The sequence below is a fragment of the Rousettus aegyptiacus genome, unplaced genomic scaffold, assembly GCF_014176215.1.
Source record: "Rousettus aegyptiacus isolate mRouAeg1 unplaced genomic scaffold, mRouAeg1.p scaffold_m13_p_7, whole genome shotgun sequence".
Lineage (NCBI taxonomy): Eukaryota > Metazoa > Chordata > Mammalia > Chiroptera > Pteropodidae > Rousettus > Rousettus aegyptiacus.
This window is the reverse complement of record NW_023416310.1, coordinates 75826657-75839297: the sequence shown is the minus strand read 5'-3', so window position 1 is coordinate 75839297 and position 12641 is coordinate 75826657.

The following is a 12641-nucleotide window of genomic DNA, read 5'->3' as shown; positions in this document are numbered from 1 at the left end:
GGCCTCTCATGGCGGGAAACTCAAGGGACCCAGCCCTGCTTCTCTATTTGGGCTTCCCATGTGGTCATCTAGGCCGCAGGGCATGCAGTTGGCCCCCAGCAAGGCATACACTTAGGCCCAAGCAGAGGATCTACACTGGGGACCCTTCCCATGTGCGTCCGAACCTGCATCAGGAGGCTGTACAACCTCTAGGCCATGGGTTTTCTCCCCGGCTGCACATAGCAATCACCTGAGGGCTTGAAAAGTGCCAGCGCCTGGGGCCCAGCCCAGGCCAATTGAAGTAGAACCTCTGAGGGCGGAGCCCCGGCATCAGGATGCTTTAGAAGCTGCCCAGGTGATTGTGATGTGAGTCCAGTGCCAGGATGGGGAACTCACCACGCCCAGCGCGAGGAAGGAAGCACACAATCTGAGCTATCCCCCCGCTGATAAAAAAAAAAAAAGGGGCCTGCGATTTCGACAAGGAAAGTTGGGTCTACTTTATTGACAAGGAAGCGGACGCAGGAGGGGCAGAGGCAAGTTGCAGGCCAGCAGGTCCGATCCCACAGACCATCCCATGCGCACCCTTACCTGGCCACCTCGGACCCCAACAGACTTTTGTCTCCGTCTCTGAACCGCTGTTCACACCCAGGATGGCACCTCTGAGGATTCTCATCAGAGGTAGGGACCGGAGAGGCCAAACCGGAAGGAGGAGGGGACCCCAGGTGGGGGAGCGTGTCAGGATGAGACGTGTGTTTGAAGGATAAGCTGTAGGCCATGGCGGAAAGGTGGAGAGGCGGCTGGGGCTGTGGGCGGGACGGCCTTGGGCGCCAGGCTAAGGCAATGGGCTTCGCCTGCAGGCGGCAGAGAGCCGCAGAAGGGCTCCGAGAGCGTGGAGAAGGAAAATGGAGCTGGAGGCAGGGTGCCTCCAGAGGCCCGAAAAGGGAACAGCTCTGGGAAGGACGGCGGGGACCTCATTGAACCTCGCCAAAAACAGAGGGGTCAGTGGACTAAGGAACTATTGAAAGAGTAGGACTCATGTAAGAGATCCTGGAGGACATGGTGGAGGACGTCGTGAGTGATGGGCGACGAATGCGGCAGGTGCTCTTCTTAACCACCCGCACGCCGGGTGAGGAGGTACCGAGGCTGCAGCCGGCGCGCTGTGAGCGGGGAGTGCTGCTCGCCGCGCTGCCGCTAGATGGCGCAGGTGTCCCGCCGAATGCGCCGCAGGACCCGCCGCTCGGGTCTCAGCGCGCGGCGGGCGGGGGGCGAGCGGCTGACGCCAGAGCAGGACACGCCCCGCTGCTCCGGCCCCCAGCGCCAGGCCTGGCTTCAGGCCACCTGTGCCTGCATTGGCCCGGCGCTTCCAAAGGCCCAGCGCACGGTGTCGTACTCGGCTACCGCCGCCTCGAAATTCATAATTATCTCAACGAGGGAACCCACATTTTCATGTTCGCGTGGGGTCCTGCAAATTATGCCGCAGGCCCTACCCAGAGCCTTCAGTTTGGAGCTCTTCCACACGGTGACTCATTTATCCCTCCCACACTGCAGTGAGGTGAGGCTGTGGTCAGAGAGGTGCTGAGACCTGTCCAGAAGCACAGGCTGGTTTGGGGTGGACCCCCCCCCCCCCAGGCAGCATCTCTGACCCCAAGTGCTGCGTCCTTTCCCACCCTCGTCAAAGGGCGGCCCGCAGTAGTCAGGGCCCTGCGCTGGTCCAGACGAAGGCCTCCGCCGGCCTGCAGGCCCACCTGGTGCTCAGAGGCTGGGATGCGGCCGTGATGAAGGTTCCGGGGGGCAGAGCTGTTCCCAGAGTCTCCATTTCTTCTGGTAATTGAATATCCTTGGCAACCTGGAGGAACAGGCAGGGCTCCCAGCCCAACTTGTTAACCCTAGTTTCTGCCTCCTGCACAGACAGACAGCCGCAGCCCCAAGCTATCAGGCCAGGAGGGTGTGCAGAATGGGAGGGAGTAGAGTCCGGATCCCCAGCAAGTGAGACAGCCCAGAGCTGGAATCCTGGCCCCCTCTCTCCAGCTCCATGCCCTTGAGCACTGGGCCCCTCTGAGCCTGGCTTTCATCAGACTAAACAGGGAAATAGTCTCAGGGTTAAATACCTCAAGGATTAAATACCTCAAGTGACTGGCCAGTCACAGGTACTCAGTAAATATTCTTTTATTTACTTTTGGTTTTTGTCACAAAGACAGCTGGGTTAGCCTCTCCGGTGTCTCCCCCTGAGGGAATGGGGCGGGAGGCAGAAGTCTCAGAGAGGGCTGGAGGGCGGGAAACCTGTGAGAAATGTGCCCCAACAGGCCGGACCAGCCGCCCACTGACTGGGTCTGGACTGAGGCCTGCGCGGTGCCCAGTGCCGGTAGAGGCCGCAGGGGGGTCGGTAATAATGCTCGCACCGCCCCCATGTCCTGCACCCCCAGCTGTTGTCAAAGCCCTTTCTGAGCCTTCACGTTGCTTGATCCTCCTCCTAGCTCCCCTGAGATGCCAACAGAGCACTCATCACCCCTCAAATGAGTGACTTGACCAAGGTCAAGAGGGGCACGCAAGGACTGGACCCAGAATTCTGATTTTTGATTCGGCGTTCACTCCAGCCCCGCGGAGTCAGGGCCCCCCACCACTGGGTGAATGGGCAGAAAAGGCAGAACAACCCTCTGTTTCCCCATCTCCAGACCCACAAAGCTAGGGGTGGGCGACAGGATTAGGGACTGAGGAATGGAGAACAAAAGATTCCCCGATTTCCGGGGCCTGTGCCCTGACGTCCTCAGGCTCCAGGCTGAGCCCGGGTGGACCTTCGGAGTTGGACTGGCTTGAGCGACAGCCTCGCGGCTGCCACGTACTTGCTGTGTGACCTTGGGTGAACGACAACACCTCTCTGCGCCTCTCCCCAGGGATGATAATCCTGACAAGATTGGAGTCGTGTGGGGGCAGCGAGTGGGTTCGACAGCCAGCCGGACTGGGTTCGGATTCCGGCTCTGCCATTTATTGGCTGTATGATCTCGGGCAAGAGTCTTCACCTCCATAAGCCTCAGTTTCCTCATGTGAAAAATGGGGAGGCTAAGACCTCCTGCCTGTTGCAGAGATTACAGGCGGTAATAGCTATAGACCGCCAGGCACCTGGCCAGCTCTGTAGGACAGATCAGTAACGTTAGCCTCCCCAGGAGAGAAGGAGACTGGGGGGGGGGGGGAGGCACTGCTACATTCCACGACAGAGACCACCCCAGGACCGGGCCTGGCGCCTGCCCTGCCCTCTGTCCCCCAGGGCCCCAGGCCAACCTGGTGTCCGCAGAGCAGGCAGCTCAGAGCATTCCTGCTGTCAGCAAGCAGGCTCTGGGGAGTAAGCCGTGACGTTTGGACAGACGTTAACCAGTTTGGACAGACGTTAACCAGGCAAATCGACAGTGGAAAGACTGTGAACTATTCGCAGTCTGGCTCTTAAGAGACAGAAAGTTTTCATCCTGAGATCTCAGAACCCTGGAAAGGCTCACTCACTCCTCCTCACAATGGCCCCACACCGAAGCACGACGTGAAAACCAAATCTCAGAGGCTGCGAATCACTGAAATGCCCACCGCGTCCGCCAGGCTTAGCTTCCCGCATTCGCTTTTCTTCAGTCGGCAAAAAGCAGCGGCGGGTGTGCGCCCCGCGGTCAGGCTTCCCGGGCCCACACCGGCCACCTACTACGCTCCCGTGCCTTTGCGTCCTCGTCTGTACAGCGGGGCACACGGCCACACCCGTCGGTCACAGCGTCAAGGGTTAAACTTAAGGGCGAACACATTAACTCAGGTGAAGCCCTTAGAAATACCCGGCATGTAGTAAGCACTTGGTTCTACAAACCGGGATAATAATTACAGTCATTAGTATATCTATATGATAGTCACGGCTGTCATTGCTGTTGATTCTATTCTGTTGGGCTCCATATAAAGCTCTGATACGGTGTATATGATATAATCTCACGTGCAGAGCCAGGCCCACAAGGCCGTCATGGCCTGCTCCCTACCCGTCGCCTCTGTCTGCTCCTAGGTGTCCATCTTCGGCTCCCCTCGTGGTGTTTCCTGTGTCCACGCGCTGCACACACTGTCCCGCTCCTTAGAATGCCCTTGCCGCCGAGCCCAGTGGCAAACCTCAACCCGCCCTTGGAGACGGCGTATCGGCGTCATCACTCCTGGGAGGCCTCCCGAGCTCGAGCGGGGCCGACCTCCCTTCTCCGCATGTTCCGCATCTGCGCGCCGGTCCGCGAGCACCTGCGGCGTCCACGTGCCCCCGGGATGGCAGGCTCCCTGAAGGGGAAGGCCCCCGTCCCCTTTATGTCCCCACGCATACCCACGGCTCACGCAGCGCCTGCCCGTGGCGGGCACTCGGGGACTCCTCGCCGAATGACCGCATCAGTGAGTTTGCACAGCGCCGACAAGGGCACGTACCTGGGACTTTACTGCGGAGCTGACCTGGACAGCCAGCACCTGGCACCTTTCCTTCCTCCGGGTGGAAGAGTGGGCCCTGTCTAGTACAGGGGTGAGCACACAGTAGGTGCTCAGTGAAAACTAGGTCCTGGTCTCACCCACCTCCTAGGAGCGGCCACCAGGGGTCACACAACGTGAAAAGGGACAGAAAAAAAAAAAAAAGTCCAAAACCAGCGTCTTGGGGTTCTCAGTAATGTTCTAGAACTATCCAGAGATGCTGAGGAACAGCTCCTCAGGCTGTCTGGTCTGCTCAGAGCACGAGGCTTGGTTCTAAGGGGAGCCCTCCTCCCAACTCCCCGACCTGATGATCTCAGCCTAGGTTTCTCTCTCCATGCGGGGCGTTAAGGCCCTCACGACCTGGCTTTCTGGATCATTGGCAGGAGTCCCATAAAGAACTAAGCGAGGGACCTGGGCCCCGAGCAGCGGGAAGAGGAAGCTCTTCTGGGTGGTTTCACGGATCCGCTTCCTCCTGCCCCATGCGCGTGAACCGAAGCGTGGGGCAGCCTGCCCGGGGCCACGCGTCCTCCAGGCTGCGCCCGGCCAGTGACTCAGCGTGGAGGGGGTATCGGTTCCAGCCCAGCCCAACAGGACACCTGCTCCTTCCGCAGAGACTCCCATCGGCCTGGCCGACAAGTTCTCGGAACTGCCCTGCTTGCTGGCTGATGCTCTTCCGACCCACTCTGTCCTGCCCTCCCTCGCTCCTTCCGACGGCTGTCGGACCTACCGTCACCCTGGACAGACACTCTGCCCTGTAAACCTCCGCCACGTCGAATCCCACCTCGGCCTCTGCTTCTCGGAGAACCCTCACTAGCACAAACCGGGGTAACGGCACCCGCTTCACGGAGCTGCTGTGAGGCGTTAATGCATCCCTCCGTGCGAACCGCTCAGGACAGCGAGCGTAATCAGTGTTGGCTAGGACCGTCGCTGCAAATGACATCCACTCACAGAGCGGTCAGGCGGCAGAGGAGATTTCTGCGGCGGACCCTCACAGGCCTAAGGAAAAGGTCGTCTGAGCCAACGGCGGCTTTTCTCAGTCTTCTGAAGCCGGTTTCGGCCTCTCTACTCACCCCACCTCCCTCCGACGCACGTACCTGCAGGAAGTTAAAGAGAATTTATTCAAGGATTAGGTCATGCCTCTGACCAAAGAGGCGCTGGCTCCACGGCTGAATCAACAAACTGATGACCCAGCCTAAGTCTGCTCGTTTTTTTTTTTCCTCTCTGGATTTTGGGCGATGTTGCTGATCTCTTTGCTCCCCCCACCCGACCGCCACCCACCTTAGCATTCGCGTGTGGGGACGTCCGTCCATTCGCCTCTGCCTCCTGCCTCAGGCACGGCCCCCCACTCCCCAGTAGTGTCTCTTCTCGTCACCCACTCTGCTCTCGGAAAGGCGGCTCCTGGGTGTGGAAAGGCCACGAGGCCAGTCAGGGCTGGGCCCGGCCGCCCTTTCTGTTGTCTGGGAACGACAGTCCACAAATGAGAATGATGGCGAGCCACGTCCACCGCTTTGGCCTTGTGATTCCCCTGGGCCTTTGCCTTCCTCTGAATCCCCATTCCCCACTCACGTGAGCAGCTGGCTCCAGACGCCTGTGCCAAGTGTCTGCCGCCGACCCTAACGCTCCTCTCTTCGAGCCGAGACCCCTGACTTAGACCCCTCTCTTGGGCTGTCCCACTCTGCACATCTCCAGGGGCTTCCTGCCCCTCGACGACAGCCAGAGGCGCCCACCCCAATGGCATCTCCGGTCTAACAGCTGGATCGCCTCTCTGCCCACGGCCCTCCCCCAGCTCCCATTTCTACAGGAAGCATTGTCTGCCTGAGCCCACGGAACTGCTGCTCACGAAAACAGCGCTGTTGATTGTTGCTGAAGAAGATTTTAGGTCCCAGGAAACAGGAGACGGACGGTCCTCGATGGCTTGTGATGTGAAGGGAAGCAAGGCCCTGGCCAAATGAACGCTCTTAATGAAAGGCGGTTAACAACCATGAAGTGACGACCGTCGTAGAGCACGCCGCCAATCTGACTTTCTTGCGGCCGTAAACGATGACCCCCGGCGACCAAATCCCCAGGTCGGCAGAGGGACAGACTGATGGCGGAGCCACCATCAGCAGGTGAGCAACGCGACCTGAGAGTTTTCAGAGCAGTTTGGGACGCGGTATTCTGAATGTAATCTTTAGACATCGCCGCACGATCGCTTATGGCAGCTCTTACGAATACATGCGCACAGGGACATAATGACTACGTCTTAAAAAGCAGTCCCCCCTCTGTTCAGGAACTGTCCATTTCAGCCAATAGGAAGGGGGGAGGGGAATGGGGTCAAACCCTGGCCCATGTGACACTGTGGCACTGGGAAGGCGTTTAACCCCTGAACGTACTTCCTCAGCTACGAAGTCAAAACAGATGCCAGCCTCACGGGGTTCTTGTCATACGACAGGTACCTCGGATGGAGGGTGACACCCAGCGGGCACCAAGAGAGATGTCCTTCCTCCCTGCCTCCCACCACCCCGTCTCTCACATCTAGAAAACAGACCCCTCCCCCACACTTCGCCTAGAGCCCAGGCGGTTTGGAGGCAAAGCCACAGAATTCAAGGCCTTGACCACAGCTCAAAATTATGGGGCCCTCTCCCTCCCTCATGCTCTGCCCTGCATTCTACGTGTGGATTGGCTCACCTGATCTACCAGGAGCCCTGAGGGGTACGTGTAAGGTGGCCACATCTGCATCTTAGAATGGGTGAAGTTAAGGCAGAGAGAGGTGAAGACACGTGCCCCAGGCCCCCTTGACAGTTAGTGATAGAACCAGCCTTTGAACCCAGGCCGTCTGGCCGTGAAGCAGGAGCCCCCATCCTACTGCCTGTCCCAGGGGCCACAGGACACGCAAGCTCAGCCACTCTCAGCACGAGCCGGTGAGCAGAGAGGACAGGGGGCTTCAGGGGACCCAGCGGGGGCGTGGAGGCCTGCCTGCCTCACACCAGGAGCAGAAATGCCGCTCGGACTTCAGTTTTAGAGTCTCACGGCGTGAGCACCTTCCTCCCAGAGAGGACGGAGAGCCAGAACCTAGCCTCTCCTGGAGAGAACGGATCAGAGAAACGTCCCAGGAAAGGCGGGGACAGTCCTGGGGCTCTCCTTCCTACACGAGGCATCAGTGCTAAACGGAAGGGTCAAAGCCTAAAGTGACTGGACTCGGATGACCATGGGCTTACCGCCCATCCACTGGACACTTCGCATGCATCCCCCGGTTTAAGCCCACGACAACTCGGGGAGGTAGCGAGGACTCCCTGAGGCAAAATGAGTCACCCAAGTTCACCCAAGTTCACGCGGGCTCGGCAGCTTCCAGGCCCGCCCCGCCAAGCAAGAATGGGGTGCTCGCCCCAGGCTCCACCTTTTAGGGCAGCCAGATGTCTGCCAGGCCCACTCCGCCCTCCTTCATCCCTGCTCGCCCCACCAGGCACTGCAGGGCCGTCATCATCGGAACCCCGAGGGGCGGGCTCGCCCACGGGGTCAGGTCGCTGTTGGAAATTCCTTTGAGAAAGGCTCTGTGTGAGGGAGGCAGACAGACAGACATCTGTGGGGTCACATTCACAGACAGACAGATCATTGCCAGGAGGAAGCCACCTGCCTCACCTCACGGCTCGCCTTACAGGACTCACACAGGCAGATGCAGCCACCGCCGTGTCCCGGAGGCCCCGGGGGGCGGGCAGAGCCCCTTCACAGCAGCCGTGTGGGGCTCTTAGCTGAATGCTTAACCCCGCTGAGGGCCCTCAAGGACAAGGGATGCCATACCCCAGGGGGATAGAGACTAGGGAGAAGGGGGTCCCCTTCACACGGATGAGCCAGGGCTCCTATGGGAACCCCCTTCTGCTTCCCAGGGTGACAAGGTGGGGCAGGTAGTGCTGGGAAGGTGGAGGACCAATGTCTCTCAGAGGGAGAGGCCAGGGGCCTCTTAAGTGTAAGGCAGTAACAAAAGAACACACCCAAACACCTACTATACCCCCGGAACGAGAAAATGGGCTCCCCGAGCCCCAGTGGCTTGGGTGAAGGCCCAGGCAGTGGCCCCCCAGGCTGATGGAGGCCCAGACTGGCGTGGGTGTGCAGCACCCTGACCTGGCTTCCCAAGGGTTCCCAGAAAACCAACAAAAGGCTCACACAGCTGTTCGGGAGGTGGCAGTTGGCAGCCACCTCTGACCCGAGGCCATTCGTGAACTCCCACTGGGTCACTCAGCCCCCCAGACAGCCTGGGGTGTTGACAGCTGACAAGACAGATTTTCACCCAGAGACAGGTCTCTGTTTCTCTGGGGAAAAAGAAACCTGAGTCGCTGGCTTCCTGGAGCGTTCTCCTGGCGGGCTAACCTGAGTAACAAAGCTGTTAGACCTGAGGTAGGGGGGCCACAGCCTGCTGCGCTGGAAGCTCCCCCAGAATCAGGTGCTACCCCTGCCCCAGCCACCACCTTAGCAAGAGGGAGCCTCCCACCAAGGGGTCCTGGTTCTACTGGCTGACTGCCCACACCACGTCAACACCAGGGACCCTTCCTCTACCTGGGACACCTCTCCTTCCTGCCTCCATTCTGCACAGGCCCACCGCACAGGATTCCCACTCCCGTCCTCCGCCCTGTGCCCTGGACGCACTAACGGGGGCGTGATGCTCCTGGAGGCCTGTCCAAGCCAAGCCCAAGGGCCATGTGAGTACCTGGGATCTCTCCTCCACCTGGGGAGCTCAGTGCAGAATCCACCACCTACCGGCTCTGCGGCCTTGGACAAGATATAAACTTCTCTGATCTATACGGCTTCCTCAACCATAAAATGAGAATAATGATACTTAAAAGCTTGTGAACACACAGTACAGGCAAAGCCATAGAGGCACGAAGCAGGTTAGTGGTTGCCCGGGGCTGGAGGGAGGGGGATGGGAAGGGACTGCTTCATGCGTCTGGGGTTTCTCTTTGGGGCGAGGAAAATGTTCCGGGACTACGTAGTGGTGAGGATCGTACGACCTCGTGAGCAAATTCAACACCACTGAATTACACACTGTTCAATGGGGGTTGCAACGGTGCATTATGTTACGTGTTCTTTGCCACCATCGAAAAGAAAGGAAGTTGCTATGAGATTAAACGAAAGTTGTAGAGATGTCCATCGCAGACCCTGATGTACAATAGTTCCCCAATCGATGTGAATTCCCTTCCTTCCTTCCAACTGACTCGTATACAACATGCTGCCCCACGTCTACCAGGGCAGGCAGCTGCCTTTTGCTTCAGATACCTGCTCCGGGATGCTCATGGGATGAAGGCAAGTGCTTGCATAAAGCGAAGCCTTTCCCACTGGCCAACAGGCGAGGGTGTCTGATTCTGCCGCCCCCCTTCCCATGCCCGCTGGTGACTCCGTTTACTTGATTTGCTGGCGCGTTCCAGCGAAGCTGCACCCCAGGCCTGAGTCCCGCCGGAGGAAGGGAGGGGTCTGCTTCGAGGCCAAGGCCGAGGCCTTCGCTCTCAGGACCTCCTTCTCGTTGCCTCCACAAAAGCTGTCGCCCTGAAAAAAAAAATCAAACTGATCATCATTGGGAAGCAGTTTTCGGGGAGCCTGTCGTGTTTCTTGCTCTGCTCGATTGAATGCAGTGTTCCAGTAGCTCTCTGAACCCTGGCCGGCGGGTAAGGGCGATGCGGACGGTGGTAACTCCAGGAAGTCTGCAAGGCTGTCCGCCAAGACTCGTATGCTTTGGTCAGCGAACTAGGTGCTTTGATCGCTAGAGACTGTGGGAGGTAAATGTCAAATGGGAAACACGGTTTCTAACCGTTTCTTTGCCACCGTGAGGGCATCGGCCTGGTGGCAAGGGACGGCTTCGGTCCAAACATGCAAATGAGAACATATTGATAAACCGTACCAGCTGGCACAGGCTACATGCATTACAGTGGGTGAAGGAATGCAGAAACCAGAAAAATGGGGTTTGCCAGGGAGCTGAGAAGAACCAGCGGCCGTTCACGCAGCCCCGACCATTCATTTAATTTATAGCCAACGTTTACTCATCTTAGTTTCTCTGACTTAGGAGCAGACTGTTGCCATGGTACAAGGCCATCAGGATGGCAAAACTCTGGCAGAAGAAGAATGGACTTCAGCCACGTGCGCCATAATCTTTACAGATTTTATTGCTGCTGCCTTTGCATGGAAGTCAAATACGGGTTAGCTGTTACCATTGAGAAAACGCAGTTTTTTTAAGTAATCAAAGACCTGATTAACATGACCTAAAACATATAAAATCATTTTGATAAAACACAGAACCTTTGCTTTCTAGGCAGACAGCTTTTCACGATATCTTACCAGGAACAGACCAGTAGTACAGGAAAACTCTGATGTTTAACAGAGAATCAAACACTCCTTTTGCATCAGCTGACTTCTGACATTTAAATTCAGTTCGTTCAATTCGTTCCCATCGTGTGCAGTGTGGCCGCGCTTAAAATGTCCTTTCTCCGGATTTCTTTTCATAAACTTTTTACCACTTTCTTTGTGGCTTTTAGTTTGTCTCCTGTTCTCGTACCCATTCAGAAATAACCAGGACAAAATTACTTCCATTTCCAGCTAGGACTGCAGGTTGGTGGGGTACCCCAGTCTGTCAGGCAGCATTTGCTCTGACGCATAGGTACTAGGTGGCCTTGGCCCACCATGGCCTCCCAGGCCAGAGGAGAGTCCAAAGGCTATCACAGTCACCTGATTTACTTGAACTCTGTGCTTTTTTTTTGTTGTTTGTTTGTTTTTGTTTTGTTTTTTATCACTACCTAACTCCCCCTAAATTGAATGTGCATGTGAGGTAAGCATCTGACTCAGAATCCTAAGGCCAGGATCTCAGTTCATGCTGGCTCTATAGCTTAGTTGAATGTGACTCTGGGCACTGCTCCCTCATTTGCAAAATGCGAATAAAGGAACAAACCCTATGGCTTCAAAGGATTATAACATGGCTCAAATAAGATAAGGCACAGGCAATGAAAAGTTCTGAAAACCGCAAGACGCTATATAAACGTACAGCATTATCTTGACTTATTAGTATCCTGTATGCACAGCGATCCAGGCACGGGTGAATAACACTCACCCAACTCTGGCCTTTGCCTTTCTGGGACACTCCAGAGGGCAGGTAGCCATGTGGCGTAGGAGACAGACGCCAGAGTGAGTAACCCGTGGGCAGTGTATCTGTACGACTGAACTTCCTGAACTGCCATGGACCTCAGGCGCCCTGAGACTAGAGGTCACACCTGGAAACGAGGTGGCCTGGATGGGGCAGAGGCTGCTAGGGTTGCAGAGCCAAGGTGTGGGTAAGGCTGCCCGAGACCCCTGGAGAAGAACCCGACTTCCCTGGGAACTCCCACTCTGGGCCTTTCTTCAGCCGATCTGAAGGAAATCAAAGCAGCAGCTGGCACGAGACGGAAGCATTGTTTGAAGCTGGGGGATACGAGCCCGCACCATACCTACTTCATCAGCTTTGAGGTCTGGCTTGCCCCAACCCCCAGGTTTAATCGGCCTATTAACGTATTGACTGATGCCTACATAGAAATACAGTACAAACCCATGCAATGGAAGCACAGACAGTGAGCCCGGGAAGATTAAATACGGGGTGGATGGATGACAGGTAGGTAGGTAGATAGAGAGATGATAGGCAGGTAGGTGGCAGAGCTACAGCTGATAAGTACGATAGATTAATGACAGATGATAGATACTTCGTGGGTTGGATAGATCAGTACAAACTTGAGAAGATACTAACAACATGGGGATAAAAAGAACGATTTATTGAGCATCTGCAACGTGCCAGGTATGATATACCGGGTAGTTTCAGATATGCTATCACACCTGTCATTCCTGAATTCGTGCGTCAACACGGTGCGGAATCATCATCTCGTTTGTCGGATACGAAAACTGAGGTCCAGAGAGGTTGAGTAAGTCGCCCAAAAGCATCCGGCTACCCAGGCCCATGTTATTTCGTCTAAGTCTCACTGCTCCTGAGTCAGAGGACAACCTCCGCCATTCCTACCTCCCAGCTCTCCGCTGTCTGTTACTTTTGAGCCTTCGTTTTATGTGAGAACATCTTGAAAATACTGAGAAAAGCCCCAAACCTCTTTCCACTCACTGAGAATCTGAAACCTGTTTCCTGTTCCAACCGCCTTCAAGGTTCCCGGATGAAAGTGAAGAAATCAAAGAACTTTCTCCGCAGGCAATCAGCAGAGAAATGTTTGCGAAGC